Genomic DNA, 17,679 nt, shown 5'->3' on the forward strand with positions numbered 1-17,679 from the left:
TTTGATTCGTGGGCCACATTGAGTTCTAACATTTGACAAAGGGGCCGGAACCGGAGCAGATAGATGGCATGCTTTGAAAACATCACCTCATTGGGGGAAAAATACACATCTTGGGATATGGAGAAAACATGTGCTTTAATTTCCAATGAAAATGAAGAAAAGCATTACAATAAAATCTCTGACTTCGAAATGAGTCTTTAAAGACTGAAAATCAAATAAATGAACATTTTATTTTAAAGCACTGAAAGTTCTGTTATCCTTCAGGATATCACATCACTCTCCTCCTGACTCTTTTTTTTTTTCCCCCCAAAAACGGTAGGAGATGCAGATGTACTTGTCCTGTTCCTTTTATTCAATTTGTTTACCCGGTGCCAAAAGTCAACAACGACCAGTGCAAGAACAAAACAGTTGCAGCAAGTCAGTCTGTGAAGCGTTATATTTGATCTGCGCTCACTGTTCATTTTAACAACGTGCGTATCACGGAGACACACACATTTTAATGGGAGCAGTGTTGTTGGTCTCCTTTTTTAGCCAGCGCATCAAAGTCTGGAGTTAGTTTTGTTGTGGCGATTCTCAGGATGGATCTGAGGTGTAGGTCTGTTAACTTGGATCTGTGGCTGGCTTTGTTGATGTTCATGACGCTGAATGTAAAGCCAACATCATCTGCGCTTTTCGCCTTAGATTTGGAAACGCGGCATCATTGAGTGAAGCATAGAAGTCATTTAGTTTCAGAGAGCTGAACTTCTCTTTTAAGGCAGGGTCGATGAGTTCGAGCTGAAGCTCCTCTGGAGCTGTTTCGGGGTCTTGTAACAGAGGAAAGGCCAGTGACTTGTCAATTTTATCGAAATCCAAAAACCGACGGCAGAATTCTCCGTGCAGTGCATCCAGTGACTCACTGTATTTCTTTACTTTTGCTCCGGCCTCTTTCAGCATGGCTAGTGTAGGAAAATGAGTGAATGACTTGTTCAAAATCTGCCTGGAGAATAAAGCCAGCTTGGATTTGAAGGCTTTCACGTTTGTGTGCATGTCATGCACAAACTGCTCCTTCCCCTGCAGTTTCACGTTGAGCTCATTCAAGTGTGAAAATACGTCCGTAGCAAACGCAAAGTCACACATCCAGCTCTTGTTGCTCAGCTCAGGAAATTCCTCAGTCTTCCCCTGCTGCTCCAAAAACCACGCCAATCTCCTCTTTGAGCTCCCACATTCGTTGAAACACTTTGCCCAAACTCAACCAGCGGACACGGGAGTGATAAAGCAGGTCCTGGTGATCCGCATCAGTTTCCTCCAGGAATGCAATGAACTGACGGTGCTGAAGTCCCCCTGCGCGTATGAAGTTGACAAGTTTCACCACAGGATTCACAACATGATTCAGCTGTAACACCGATTTACATAGAGATTCCTGGTGGAGGATGCAGTGGAGGAAAATGACATCCTGGTCAGGGTTTTCATCTTTGACTTTATTCTGGATTCTCCTCAGCAGGCCAACGTTTTTTCCCGTTAAATTCGGAGATCCATCTGTGGTGACGTTAACAAGCTTACTCCAGGGAAGCTTCATATTTTCGATGGCTGCAGACACCCGTTCAAACAAGTCCTCTCCCCGTGTTTGTCCTTTCAGAGACTCCATTGTCAAAAACTCCTCCGTTATTTCAAAGGTTTCGTTGATTCCTCGGATAAAAATAAGGAGCTGAGTAGTGTCTTTGACATCGTTGCTTTCATCCAGTGCTAAAGAATAAAAAGTGAATGACTTTTTGTTTAATATGCTGGTGATATCTTCATCTATTAGTTTGGCAAGTCACTGTCCACCGTGATAAACTGATTTTCTCAAATTTGTCTTTGGTCTCCGGGCACAAAATACCTCCTGTCTCTACCATACATTCTTTTAAAAACTCGCCCTCTGACAGTGGTTTGCTGGCCTTTGCTATTTTGAATGAAAGCATAAAACTGGCCTTGGTACTTGACTCTTGAATGGCAGTTTGACGGTGAAAAAAACTTTGCTGAGCCTTCAAATTAGCTGCCAACTTCTCAGCAGCAGCTTCCCGTTCTTTTGTTGAGAGCTTGCTAGCATAATTAGCGTGCTTTGTGGCAAAGTGACGGCTAATATTATACTCTTTAAAAACCGCCACAGTTTCTTGGCATATCAAGCAAACAGCAGATGATCGATATTCAGTGAAAAAATATTTAGCTGTCCACTCCTTTTTGAACACTCGACATTCTCTGTCCACTTTCATTTTCTTGGGTCCGCTCATCTTCATAGAGGGGCGGTGGGTCACAGGGTAAAGTGCAAACGTGGAGTAATAGGCCTACGCTTCACCTCAAAAAAGGCAATATATCTAGAGTGCGCCATCTAGTGAGGAAACATCAGAATTGCAGGGGAAATAAAACATTAACAAGGTTAATTTATTAATTTTTTTTCAAGTTTGGCGGGCCGGATCAAAATGTTTAACGGGCCGCATGTGGCCCCCGGGCCGTAGTTTGCCCATGCCTGCCCTAGGCCGTAGGTCGATGATCAACTTTGTAATTGTATCACCAGGCCTGTGGCCATATGTTCTGGACACTCAGGTAAAGAGAGGGGCTGAGCTGTCAACTGATCACCACCTGGTGGTGAGTTGGATCAGGTGGTCGGGGAGGATGCTGGACAAAACTGGTGCACCTAAACAGATATAGTAAGGGTGTGCTGGGAACACCTGGCAGAGGCCCCGGACCACAAGATCTTCAACGCACACCTCCGGCAGAGCTTCGACAGCATTGCGAGGGAGACTGGGGACATTGAGTGTAAATGGACCGTGTTCAGCACCTCCATTGCCAAAGCCACTGGACCGAGCTGCAGCTACAAGGTGGTTGGTGCCTGCTGTGGTGATAACTTCCGAACCAAATGGTGAACACCAGAGGTGAAGGGAGCCACCAGACTGAAGTCCTATTGGGCTTGGTTAACCTTGTGGGACTTTGGAGGCAGCTGATAGGTACCATCAGGCTAAGTGGATGTGGCTCAGGCAGTGGATGAAGCAAAAACTCAGGTGTGTTGGAAGATTTTGGAGAGGCCATGGAAAAAGACTTTTGGACTGCTTCGAAGAGGTTCCACATCAAAAGTGGCCAGTTGAGGTAGTTTGGACATCTGATAAGGATGCCTCCTTGGTGAGGTGTTCTGGACATGCCTCACTGGGAGGAGGATCCAGGACAGACCAAGGACACGCTGGGGAGATGTTATCTCTCTGCTGGCCTGGGAACACCTTGATGTCCCTCCTGACAAGCTGGAAGAGGTGGCTGGGGAGAGGGAGGCCTGTGCTTCTGTGCTTAGGCTGCTGCGCCTGTGACACGGCCTCAGATAAGTGGAAGATGATGGATGGATGGCTGGCTGGCTGGCTGGCTGGATGGTTTGTGTGTGTGTTTTCCCATAGTCTATTGCAGGGGTGCCCAATCCCAGTCCTCGAGAGCAACTGTCCTGCAGCTTTTAGATGCATCCTTGTTCCGACACAGCTGAATCAAATGAATGGCTTGTTATCAGACCTTTTCCAAACTTGATGGCATGCTGAAGAGGTAATCAAACATTTGATTCAGCTGTGTTGGAGTAGGGATGCATCTAAAAGCTGCAGGACAGTAGCTCTCGAGGACTGTGATCTTGTGTTATATAAATAAATTGAATTGAATTGGAACTGAGAATGAGACAGTATATCAAGTAATTAACAAGTGTGAAAATAATCAAGATAATTTAACAAACAGGAAGTCAAGGCAAGACACCAGCAAAAACTATTAAAATAACAGAAAAATAATAAAAGACACCTACTAAGCACAGAGACAAGAAAACTCATGCTCAACATAGATAAGGACACGGGGGAGGCAGGAATAATACATTTAGCCACAAATCAAAAATACAATAATTATAAAACTGAAATGTGTCACAAGAATAATTAACCCAAAGCAAGAATCTCAGATTTTAAGTTTAAGATTAAAAAATAGACAAAAAGCAAAACTTTGTACTCTAAAGCAGCAATACAGTCTAAATAGGAACATTCAGCAGGTAGTGCTGTCAGCGTTAATCTTGTTAAAATGATGTTAAAGCCATGACCGCATTAACGCTGCAAGCAATGTTCCCTCTAAGCTGTGCGCGTGCGCAATTGCGCACTGCTGGCACGGTCTCTGCGCACCAAAAATCTGCGTTGCGCACAAAAACAATCAAACCTGAAATGAAATGAAAATTAAAACTTTAACAATTCTGTTTTACAATTTTAGTCGGTAAGCGACTGGCTGCTCCCGAATGGGATTAGAACGATGCCACTTTATCCCAAAGCGGCGTGGCTGACCAGGAGTGAAGCCACGTTAATGACAACGTGTACAACCATTGGAGAATTGAGCAGGACAGACGGAATAATTGACTGAAAAAGTGTGGACTATACCACAGGCCACGTAAAACTAGAGTTATGATAAAAAAAATATGCAATGCTTTCTTTTTTTCCTGAATACTATCGTTGTCTATATTTACTGTGGGAAGAAATGGTGCAAACTGTGTTTTATAAGGAAAACGCTCAAAAACACTCTCCGCCTGTGAGGAAAAACAACACCCCCCCCCCCCCCCCCCCCCGTCCCCCGCCCTTTCCCATGTCGACCAATCAAAACATGGCATTTAGTTGTTAAGAAACGGGAGGAAGTTTTAGGAGTGACGGTGGTGTTTTGAGATGTGAGAGATTTGCGAAGTTTAGCGCAAATCTTGTGTAGTTAGTGTGTAATGTAGTCAGTAGTTTTGTTGTGTGTCAGAACAATGAGGCATCTACTGAATGTTACAGGTGTTATAGGAGTGATACATCTTCTTTTGTCAGGCCTGCAGGTATCAGGCTGTTGTTCTCCTTTATCTCATAGTGGACAGAAATTATTTTTTGTAGTGGCACAAATAATTTTTGTGGCATCAGATTTGATGCGGAACAGCTGATTGTTCTGTAAATAGTTTGAAATGTTTATTTAAAAAAACGCCTTGGCTGCATTTTTAGGTAAAACTCAGTAACATTTTTGAATAAGTAACTATGTAATTAATTGCCCAACATTGGTCATCATATACTGTATTTTGCAGACAGAGTTACAGGACTCTCTCCCAGACCACAGACTCATACTCATAATACAAGTCAGAGCTTTATTTAAGAAAATAGAAGAAGAAAGTTTTTACTTCCAATAGTGTTAACGTGCTACACAGGTCATGAACAAGATTTTTTTTTAATTTTCATTGTAAGTGGGCTAAAGCAGTTAAATAAAAGTAGTCTAACATAAATGTAAATGCTGTGATTTGATAATTTTAATAAACCATGTAACGTGGATGGATTAGATGCTGGCGTGACCACAGTCCACACATCTACTGTTTCTCACAGTGGTCCAAGGGATCACTCAGGGAACTAACTTAACGAGCTAACTGAGCTAACACGGTGACGCTGTGCAGCCCCATGCATGTTAGCATTAACGGAGTACTTGCCGTGTTAATGCAGTTATGGCGTTAATGTCAATTTAACAACATTAACGCTGACAGCACTATCAGCAATATTAAACAAGAAGCCAAACCTGAAGAACATACCTATGGCATGACGACAACAGTGCCTTTGTTCTATTTTTTTTCCTTTTATATCTAACGTATAACCGATGACTTAACATTTTTTTAAATTTAAATTTACACATGTAAAGAGCTCAGCTCAGTTCTACTGTATATTAGAACCTGCTTGATTCCCAGTAATAAAACAAGTAGTAAATACTTGTTTTTTTTTATATACAATTTTTATTCGTTTATCAAGAATAGCATAAAACAACACAACCAAACAGAGAAGAAGAAAGAAAAAAAAAACACCACCCCAAAAAATCCCACATCCACACAGACACAAAAAAACATATTTTCACTCAATTACCCACAGATATAGAAAGAGAAAAAGATAAACTCCAAAAATGAATTGTCCTTTACACTTGCTTCCTATTTAACTGAGAACATCTTAATCGCAACCACCCCCCCTCAACAGTTGGGACAAATCATTTGGCAAATAAGAAGGCAAAGGGGACCAAACATTGAGAAAGAGACCCTCATTTCCTCCTAAAATAGCAGCAGTTCTTTCGTGAGGAATAACTTTAAATAATTCTCTGTACCACAACGTCACAGAGGGAGGTTTATCCTTAACCCAATTAATGAGAATACATTTCCTAGCTACCAGCAATAGTTTGTGACATAATTTGCGCTGCAAGTGATTCAATGTTAATTCTTTTGAGGGTAGGCCAAGAAGAAAGTACCCGGGGTCCCTTTGAATCAGGTTGTTAAAAATATTACTTAGTTCTTGAGATATGAAGCTCCAAAATCTTTTGATTAATTTACATTCCCAAAAGTAATGAAAAAAAGTGCCAGTTTCTTTTTGACATTTACTACAAAGATGGGAAATATGAGGTGCAATCTTATGCAAGACATTAGGAGCTATATAAAGGCGATGTATGATTTTGTATTGGGTTCTGTCTTTTCGCTTAATAAGAAATGTCTCAATATCATCATATATAACTATTTCTGAAGACTGTGGAATTCTAGAATGAACGAAGTTACGAACCTGGAGAAAGCCAAAAAAGTGGTCTCTAGGAATATTAAAATTTGACTGCAATTGCTCAAAGTTCATCAGTGTGTTGTTTTGATACAAATCGCCAATTACCCTTAATCCCTTTTTGTGCCACTTATCGAACATGCTACAAGACATTCCTGGAACAAAATCTTTGTTTCTCAGTAAAGGAGTCAAGAATGAAGTGCAATCTTCTCTACCCAACCTTTTACGCATTTCCCCCCAGACCCTTATTGTATTATAAATGATTGGGTTATTCTTAATCCCCATTTTTAATATTGTTTTTTTTGTCACAGACAGCTAAGCTCCAAAGGGAATAAGGTAAAGTGGACCAAGAGTCTAGGTGAGAGTGAGAATTTAGATAAGCATGTAGCCACTCCCATAAGATACAGCTATGACATGCCCAATTATAAAAAATTTAATTTGGTAAGCCTAAGCCTCCCCTATCTATAGGCAATTGTAGAGTTCCAATCCTTAATTTAGGTTTCTTGCCACACCAGATAAATTTTGAAAAGGCTTTTTCTATATCACAAGAAACTTTCTGAGTGATCAATAAAGGTAGCATTTGTAGGGGATATAATAAATACTCATTTTGATTAAGTTCACACGCCCCATAAGAGAAAGCGGCAGTTTTTGCCATCTATCTAAATCTTTTTTAATTTTTATTATAACGGGTGATAAGTTCAGTTTCCATAAATCTTTAAGAACTGGTGGAATGTTTAGCCCAAGGTATGTAAAGCCGCTGGGGGACCATTGAAAGGGATTAGAGATATCTGGCAAAGAGTTAATCTGATCACCCAGCGGCATAACTTCTGATTTCCCAAAATTAATTCTGTAACCAGAGAATGAGCTGAACTCATGTATGGTAGACATAATAGCTGGTATTGATTGTTCTGGTTTTGATAAGAACAGAAGAATATCGTCAGCGTACAATGCTATCTTATGATTTGTTCCACCCACTGTTATACCATGCACATCTTGGTGCTGGCGAATAGCCTCAGCTAGAGGTTCAAGTGCTAATGCAAAGAGGAGAGGGGACAGGGGACAGCCTTGCCTCGTACCTCTTTGCAATGGAAACGCTGATGATTGTACACCATTAGTTATGACACAAGCTTCTGGAAATTTGTAGATAGTTTTAATCCATGCAATAAAACCCTCAACTAAGCCAAATCTCTCTAATACATTAAATAGATATGTCCACTCGATTCTGTCAAATGCCTTTTTGGCATCTAAAGATATAACATAGGCTTTATGATTTGTCTGATTCGAGTATTGTATAATATTTAATAGTCGTCTAATATTTGTAGATGAGAAACGATTTTGGATAAAGCCTGTTTGATCAGGGTTTATGAGCAGTGGGAGAATGCCCTCAAGCCTCCTTACTAATAGCTTGGAGAGTAATTTAGCATCGACATTGATGAGACTGATTGGTCTGTATGATTCACACCTATCTGGAGATTTATTTTTCTTTAGAATTAACAAAATATTAGCCTGTCTGAGTGTTGGGGGCAATTGGTCATTCTTAAAAACATATCAGTCAATGGTCCTACAAGAAGGTGACTTAGTTTTTTATAAAACTCTGGGCAGAAACCATCAGGCCCTGGTGCTTTTCCTCCTTTAAGGGAGTTAATAGCAAGGCACACTTCCTCCTCTGTCACAGGGTTATTTAACTCTTTTCTGTGACTTTCTGATAACGATACAACAGGCACCTTCTCTAGAAATTCCCGCATCTTCCCATCTGTATTACTACACTCTGATGAGTATAAGTGTATATAAAACTGCTTCATAATTCGATTAATATCCATTGTTTTATAATGCTTAACATGTTTATTATCAAACAGTGATTGTATAACGTTTGTATCTGTCCTGCCTTTTGCTATTTTTGCTAAGAGACGGCCAGGTTTATTCCCAGATTCATATAATTTATGCTTAGCAAAGAAAATTGCTGCCTTTGCTCTTTTAGTCAGTAATTGATTTAAAGCTGAGCGGGCTGCTTCTAACTTCTTAAGTATAGTTTTGGACCTGGAGATTTTAAACTGCACTTCTAGTTTTTGTATTATGTGCTCTAAATCGAGTTGTTCTTTTGACGCCTTTTTCTGCGCTATAGTGTATGAGATAATACTACCCCTAAGATAGGCTTTAGCAGTTTCCCACAATAAAGATGGGCTTACATCTTCCGTTTTATTAGTGGTCATAAAAACATTCCACTCTTTAGTGATATATTCAATAAATAAGGGGTTACTCAATAAATGAGGATTCATCCTCCATCGGCGGGAATTTGGCTCAAAATAAGGTGGGTGAATATTTATACTTACTACTGAATGATCAGATAATGGACAAGACCTTATTGAACACTCTTCCATCCTATCCAACACCGTCTTGGATTACAGGAGCAACTCTATTCTTGAGAAGCTCTGATGGGGGCAAGAAAAAAAAGTAAAGTCCCTATCTGTGGGTACTCGCCAGGAATCAAAAATTTCTAGATCAGAACAGAACTCTTTCAATCTAATGCTTCTTAGCGACAATTCACTCCCTGGTGGAGATTTATCAACCCTAGGATCAGGAACACAATTAAAATCACCTCCCAACACCAAATATGGGGAAGCTATGGCTGAAACATGGGTTAAGAGATTGGGAAAAAAAGAGACATCTTCTGAATTTGGACCATAAACACATCCTATAGAAACAGATTCTCTAAATAAGAAACTAGATATAAGAATGTAGCGTCCTTCCTTATCTTTTATGACTTTTTCTATGGTTAGTGGCAACTTGCTATGGATAAGGATGGCTACTCCTCTGCTTTTTGTGTTATATGATGAGTAAAAAACTTGGCCAACCCAATTTCTTTTTAGTTTTGAGTGTTCCAAATCATTTAAATGAGTTTCTGAAAGTACGGCAATTTGTGTTTTTTCCTTTTTCAAGAATGAAAGAAGTTTTTGTCTTTTAACAACATTATTCAGCCCTTTAACATTTAAAGAAATTATTTTAAGGTCAGTCATATCAGCTCAATCTCTTTTGTTATAGTTTCTTTTCCCCCTCTATTATAACATGATGTGTGGGAAACCATTTCTCGGAGTGCGCTACTGCAATTAAGCAAACGGATGTTTCCATAGAAGGAAATGCGGGTAATTTTAGATACATTATATAGACAAAAACATGAAAAAAATAAAATAAAAATAAATAAACAACAGAAACAATAACCACGCATATTAATGATAAAAAAAAGGAAAAAAAACAACCCCTAAAATCCCCCTTTCCTCCCCCCACAAAAACGATCCTACGATCCATCAAAAAAGAAAACTTGGTCTCGTGAAACCGAGCAAAAGTCACTGACAGAGAGGCAAAAAGGAAAAGAAAAAGACACAAAACTTCCTCTCCAAACTCCCGCATGCCACCGAGAGAACCAGCCAACCTCATTTATATTTCTGAGTTAAACATGTTTTACTTTATAAAGTTTGTAAGAAAAAACAAATAAGAAGGGACGGGACAGTTAAATCATTCCTTAATAAGTGTACAACTTCCAGTTCCAATATACCTTAACATGGACTGGGTATCCTTAAATTAAGAGTATGTCTAATATTTAAGTGCCGTAATAGAACTAATCATATTCAATCAATTGCTGTCGGTGTTCAATTTAACTCAAATTGTTCAAAAAAGCAAGAGCATCTTCAGATTTACGGAAGGAGTAATTGTTCCCTCCGTGAGAAAAGTTAAGTGTAGCAGGATAGCGCATATAAAAGCGCATATTTTTCTGGATAAGTTTTTGGCACACTCCGTTAAACGCACGTCGCATCTCTTTTACTCCTGTTGCCAAATCTTGTCGAATATGAATGATCTGTCCATCATAAGTCAGGGGGCCATTATCTTTAGCTGCAGTGAGGATCCTAATCTTGTCTACCGGATTATGCACCTTAATAATCATTGCACGAGGGTGATTAGGTCTTGATAATCCAATGGACCGATGGGCTCTGTCGATTTTGATTTTCCCCTGTGTAGTTTGAATATTCAACAATTTGAATACTCAACAAAAATACTTGTTAATTAAAATTTAATCAAGTATATAAAAAGCTGAAATGTCATTTTATTTTGTGAGTGAAGAATAACTACTTACGACAGATCTCTGGAGTTCTCCATGCAACACAAACACCGGCCTCAGCACAAGCCTGAGCATAAGCTGCAACCGCTGTGCAGAAACATTCACAGTCTCCTCCTTTGTCACAGGTACACGCATCTTTCACACAGTTTTCATAAAATGGAAGGTGGTCTACCTATTTAATCACGAAAAATGTATTAAAAATATGTGACAATATGTATGATAAAATTAGCCATAGAACTCATTTGGACAAATTACAAACATATTACCTTATAGTGGCATTCGTTAAATGTCTCTTTTATGATATGACACATAATTTTTGCCCAGTTTTCTCTGGGTGCTGATGTACAAGCTTCAAGATCAGCTGTCTGATCTGGGAAATTGCTGTACAGTTTCCAGCTGTTTGCAAACTCTAGTGGTTTGCTCACTACCAGCTGACCCTGGGTAGTGAAGTCATTCTTCGCATTACCATCAAAATTTCCACACAGGCCACACACCTCCCCCTGGAGAAACAAGAGAAGTTCATTGCTTTTTTTTTATAACACATGACATGTGTTCCATAAAGTACGGTGGCCCCTAGAGACAAAGCATGTACAAACTCCAAAACACTTGCAAACTCCAAAACACATGCAAACTCCAAAACACTTGCAAACTCCAAAACACTTGCAAACTCCAAAACACATGCAAACTCCAAAACACTTGCAAACTCCAAAACACTTGCAAACTCCAAAACACTTGCAAAATCCAAAACACATGCAAACTCCAAAACACAACAGAAGTGCTCCAGGACGCTAGGGGCAGTGTTGAGCTTTTGTTACCTAGTAACTACACAAGCCAGGAAGTACCAATGACCGGATTTGGGCTGTATCCCAATTCAGGGTCTGCAGCCTTAAAGGCCGCATTTTAAGGCAGATTACGTCACAGCGACACGACGAAGGCTGTCCCAATTCAAAGGCTGCTCGAAATGCGGCCCTCAAATGCGTCCCTGAATTTTAAGGATGGGTCGGTGTCCCCTTCATGGCCCAACATATCCCAGATTTCATAGAGCGGCGGTTGTGTGGATAATTTTGCCGAAAAAAAACGACGGAAGCGGAGCCGCCGAAGAGTAAACTTTCAGAAGTAAGTACTGAATATTATGTCACTTATTTATGCACAAATGTTTTTATAATGAAGAACATTAAAACATTACTGTTGGCCACATGTCGGGAAAGTTATGTGACATTAGCGATGGTTTTAAAGCCTTTACTTCAAAATATACGCCGTTCAATAGTTGACTTTAATCTTACAGAGAATGTGATGATTTTATGGATAATTAAAGTCAGTCATATATCCACAAACACGACAAGCTGAAAGTCAGTGATACTGCTCGGTTTGCAGTCCTGAATATCACAGCACAAGCAGGATTCACTGCACTGTTAATGTTAGCTATGTTATATTGCTGCCTCTGTTTGGTGGTGTCGAGCCAAACGGACTTTAACGTGTGTTTGAACGAGCTGACGGTTCACTCGTTAAGCTGAAAGAAAGATGCTTTAATCACAGGAGTCACACATGTGTTCACTGTACCATCTGGGAACTCTCCTTGTTTCGTAATAACACAAACACTAAATCCTCCTTCTTTTGTGCTGTTTTGTAGCAGTGTATACACCTGAGACTGTCACCTGTCTGTCTGTCCTGCACTCTCTCTCTTTTTCTTTCTCTCTGATTGTGTAATAAAAGTATGAACATTAATTTATAAGTTACACTTGTGTTTGAATCCTGCAGCTTATCACACATTTGATTTCCATGTGTGACAACTGCAAGTGTCCAGAGTGAGGACAGACTGAGGGACCCACTTGCAGTAACAAGTTTAATATTCAGAAACCTAAAGTATGTATCAGCAGCAGAATGGACCTAAAAATAAATGTTTGTTCCAGTTCTATGAAGCTTTGAGTATTTTGGATTAGTAGTACTGCTGTGTTTGTTGCATCATATTACTGTAATTGTTTATATGCTTTATATATTTTGAGGTAAGTTGATCTATAGTGTTACATCATATTCTATAAGGATGTTATGTGTTTGTATACTTTCTGCCCAGTTTGACCCATTTAGCAGAAGTCAGCCTGTTTAAGGCTCTGATATCTATTCTGTATGACTTAAAGCAGTTATGACATGGTCTGATTTTCTCACCCAATAAAGGAATGATTCATATATCAGTCTACTCTTCATTTTATCAGAAACAGTTATCACAGCTTGTACATTTTCTTTTTATAAATATATGTAAGCAATGAGCCAAATTTAGTAATGCCAACATACTGAAGGAACAACATCCATCCATCCATCTTCATCCGCTTTATCCGGGGCCGGGTCGCGGGGGCAGCAGCCTAAGCAAAGAGGCCCAGACCTCCCTCTCCCCAGCCACCTCCTCCAGCTTATCCGGGGGAATACCAAGGCGTTCCCAGGCCAGCCGAGAGATATAATCTCTCCAGCGTGTCCTGGGTCTGCCCCGGGGCCTCCTCCCGGTGGGACATGCCTGGAACACCTCACCCAGGAGGCGCCCAGGGGGCATCCTTGTCAGATGCCCGAACCACCTCAGCTGGCTCCTTTCGATGTGGAGCAGCAGCTGCTCTACTCTGAGCCCCTCCCGGATGGCCGAACTTCTCACCCTATCTCTAAGGGAGAGGCCAGCCACCCTTCGGAGGAAGCTCATTTCTGCCGCTTGTATCCGCGATCTCGTTCTTTCGGTCACTACCCACAGCTCGTGGCCATAGGTGAGGGTAGGGACGTAGATCGACCGGTAAATTGAGAGCTTCGCTTTTACACTCAGCTCCCTCTTCACCACAACGGACCGGTGCAGCGTCCGCATTACTGCAGCTGCAGCCCCAATCCGTCTGTCGATCTCCAGCTCCCTTCTCCCATCACTCGAGAACAAGACCCCGAGATACTTGAACTCCTCCACTTGGGGCAGGAACTCATCCCCGACCCGGAGTGGGCACTCCACCCTTTTCCAGCTGAGAACCATGGCCTCAGATTTGGAGGTGCTGATCCTCATTCCCGCTGCTTCACACTCGGCTGCGAACCGTTCCAGTGCGAGCTGGAGGCCCTCACCCGATGAAGGAACAACATTTGTCTCTTATATATGATACACCTATATATACACTGTCAAAGATACTTGTCTTTGAGTGAAGATTTAAGGTGATAAGACATATAAATAACTGCAACTTGAATCTGTACTGAGGCTCAGTATTTGACACAGAGTTCATGTTCACTGCTGTAATAGCTAATAATGATTAATATAATAACTATAATATTGGCCATATTATATTTACATTACCAAAGTGATATGACTTTAGTCTCATGAACAACATTAGCTAATTGTTATTTACTAACTAATCTTAAATGACTGTTCAGTACGGAAATGAAGCCCAAAAACCATGTTTTACTCTCCTGTGGTCTCAGCCTCAGATACTTCTCAAATCACACAAAGCTCTTGTAGAAACAAACAAACAAATGAACAAAATATGTTCTCCTTCATTTCTGTCGAACAAAGTTGTATGACACGTTTCCAGCGGTTAGTATCATGGTTGCTAGGCAACCTGGGAAGCAACAGAGACTAGACCGTCCCATACAGACAAACTTGCTGTTTATTTTGCAAATCGAGCTCAACACTGCCCCTAGCGTCCTGGAGTTTGCAAGTGTTTTGGAGTTTGCAAGTGTTTTGGAGTTTGCAAGTGTTTTGGAGTTTGCAAGTGTTTTGGAGTTTGCATGTGTTTTGGAGTTTGCATGTGTTTTGGAGTTTGCAAGTGTTTTGGAGTTTGTACATGTTTTGGAGTTTGCATGTGTTTTGGAGTTTGCAAGTGTTTTGGAGTTTGTACATGTTTTGGAGTTTGCAAGTGTTTTGGAGTTTGCAAGTGTTTTGGAGTTTGCAAGTGTTTTGGAGTTTGCATGTGCTTTGGAGTTTGCAAGTGTTTTGGAGTTTGTACGTGCTTTGTCTCTAGGGGCCACCGTAATAAAGTATGTGTTCTGACTTTCACATAAAAAACAAGATGTGTATTTAAAGATAAAGGTTTATTTGACTCTTTCAGGAAGGGCCTGACAAAACGGGAAAAGGGATTTCATTCTCACAAATATGCACTTGTAAATTGTGGCTGGGGTGTGGTCTTTGGCCTGCTGCAGCGGAGAAAGCAGACACACAGTCAATTTATGTACCTGTGCACCTATTCTCCTTGCCTCCGCGCAGCCCCAAGAGCTCACTGTGACGCTTTCTCCGCTGCAGCAGGCCAAAGAACTCCTGCTGCCATAGAAATGTTTTCAAATATTACATTACATACATAGAATAATTCATTTTTAAACTGTCACTTACAGAGTACTGTGGTTCCAGTCGGATTTTAACTGTTGCTTTATGATCCGATATAACTGTTAGACCAATGTCAAATTCAACGACCAGATAGAAACCAAGCTTCCTTTTGGTGTACTGAATCTCAGTACCATTTGGAGAAATGACGTCCCCTTCATTTTCAGAATCAAAATCAGAATAAGAATACTTTCTTAATCCCTAAATAAAATATGTGGTTACAGTTGCTCCAAGAAAGTAAGTGCAGCAACAGACTAAACTATATTAAATAATTCATTATATTACAAAGTAACAAAATATAAGAAATAGCTCCAACATATAAAAATAGCAATTATAAACATCCAGAAATCAAACAGATTCAATATATAGGGTTGACACTGTTTAACTTTAACTGTTTAACTGTTTGCTGTTTTCACTGTAAAAATGTGCAAAAGGGTGTATTTTTTGCATTTTGTTTTTTTTTACTGTGCAATTTGAGTTGTACAGGTAGATAGTCACAGGTAGGAATGATTTACCTTTTAAAAGTGTGATTTCCTTTTCCTATAATGGAAAGTAAAGGGAGATTTCTTTCAATGTAATGTAAGATTGCAGTTAAAAATATTTTCCTCTACTTGCCGGTAGCTACATGGCCTTACCCCCAGGTGGATCCTGATCTTTCTGAAGCATATGGGGTTTGGAAGTTCACAAATCTCACTTTCTATGATAACAGTGAAGTTGTTCTCCTGTGTTTTATTACCACATGTGTTCTTAAAAGAGACAAGCATTAGCATGTTTATTTTATACAAACAGAGACTGCTGATCAAATCAAAATTCAGGTTGTCCTGTACTATTCAAAATCAAGTGTTAAATCTCTTTAAATATTGTAAAGTTAATTGCTTATTTGACAGCTGATGTTACTAAAAAAATATATTACTTATGCAAATGCACCTTGTGAACAAATAGAACAAATATGATAAGACTCTGTTACCACTAAAGAACTCTGAGTAATCACAATAAAATGAGCATACAATTATTTTTGATAAAAAGGCATGTATTACCTTGACTACAGTGTAAGACATCTGTCCATGAAAGCCATATGAGTTCTCATCAAATGTAATATAGTGACCACTTCCATAAATAATACATGTTCCTGGACATTTCTTGTCTGTGCAATCCCATTTTCCACTTTTGCAGGTGCTAAATGTTTCAGAAAGGATTGAAATTAAATATATTTTTGTAATAAGACTAAAACTAATATAATATATTATCAGTTTCAGTGATGCTATGTCAATCAATCAATCAATCAATCAATCAATCAATCAATCAATCAATCAATCATACCAGGTGTTGCATTTCTTAGAGATTTTTTCTCCACTGGAATAAAGTTTCTTTCCATGCTGACATGGGCATTGGTTTTCTTTTACACAGGAACCTTTACCATCATCGACGAGGCCTCTGGGACAGAGACAGCCAGATTTACACTCAGTGGCATCCTGGAAGGATAGAAAGAAAAATACAAAAAATAGAAAAATAGATGATTGGTAAAACCAACATGACATTGATAACACAAAGGCAGACTTTGTATCTACATTTTGAAAAAGTTAGTAGACCTAAAATGTAGGTCTTGATCAGCAAAAACAGCTTACGCATTCATTGTCCGGATTTGAACAGGTTCGAGCACACTGCACTCCAACATCTCTTTTGTCTGCAGTGGAGCAGTTGAAGTATTCTTTTGGAGAAGTGCATGCTGTAACAGAAGCAGGAACTACTTTAATATTCTGTAAATTAACTACAAATCAGTTTTATAGTAGAAAAAGAATATCATTAATAACTGACTTGAAGAGCCAGCTGCCAAAGGATCACAATGAAGAACTCCATCAGTGCATACGCTAGAAAAACACAATGCAACACAAAAGGACTTTAAATTATAGTTTGTACCAATATTGCTTGCATTACATTGCTTGCATTATAGTCATGGTTAATCATTAGTTTAATTTGTAGTCCTTAAATAACTCACCAGTAGTCATTGTTGATGTTAATGGTCTTTCCTGGTTCAATGGTTTCATCATTATGATAACAGGGACACTTTGCTTTGGGGACACAGATGTCATTGTCATCTAGGTAGTGATTTTCAGCACAGGAACAGCCGCCCACAGGCAAGAAGTCAGAGGTGCAGCTCTGCATCTTTGAGCTCAGCGATCTGCAAGTCAGCTGACATCTCTGATGTATGTAAGAGAAGGTCTGAGATGCTGGGCAGTTCTTGGTGTATTTTTCTGTTTTATAGAAAATATGATAGTCATTACATCATAGTTTTGGACTAACTAATGAAAGAGAAAATGTCCATAAAACGTCATTACTGAGCTGTTTCACTTACTGCACACATCCTTTCTCCAGCCTATCAAGAACACTCCCTTTGATGCACAAGCTCTTGCAAAGGAGGAGAAGACAGCACACAGGCAGTCCTCGCTCTTCTCACAGTTACAGCTAGCATAAATACATCGCTGCAGAACACAGTGAATATTTTTATGGTATTACAGTCCTATTGAATTTAGTTAAAGACAAACAGAGAGGTTTTTTTGTACCTTGTAGTAAGTCTCAGCATCCACCACGGAATGGCACTGTGCAAAGGTACTATTTGGCTGTCGTAGCAAGGGGCACCAGTTCTTGGCAAACTTTTCTACAAGTAGATTATCAGTTTTGAAGATTTTTGAATTTAT

At 39.8% G+C, this 17,679-nt stretch overlaps 2 pseudogenes; both read right to left on the reverse strand.

The window, feature by feature from the left end:
- The window catches only part of LOC146664994 (mucin-5B-like), a 42,507-nt pseudogene that overhangs the window by 20,155 nt on the left and 4,673 nt on the right, over positions 1–17,679 (reverse strand).
- LOC146664995 (general transcription factor II-I repeat domain-containing protein 2A-like) lies at positions 634–1,953 on the reverse strand (annotated as a pseudogene).

This window comes from Rhamphochromis longiceps, linkage group LG7 (assembly GCF_057381845.1).
Source record: "Rhamphochromis longiceps isolate RC_006_pf linkage group LG7, R_longiceps_female_GT1.1, whole genome shotgun sequence".
Lineage (NCBI taxonomy): Eukaryota > Metazoa > Chordata > Actinopteri > Cichliformes > Cichlidae > Rhamphochromis > Rhamphochromis longiceps.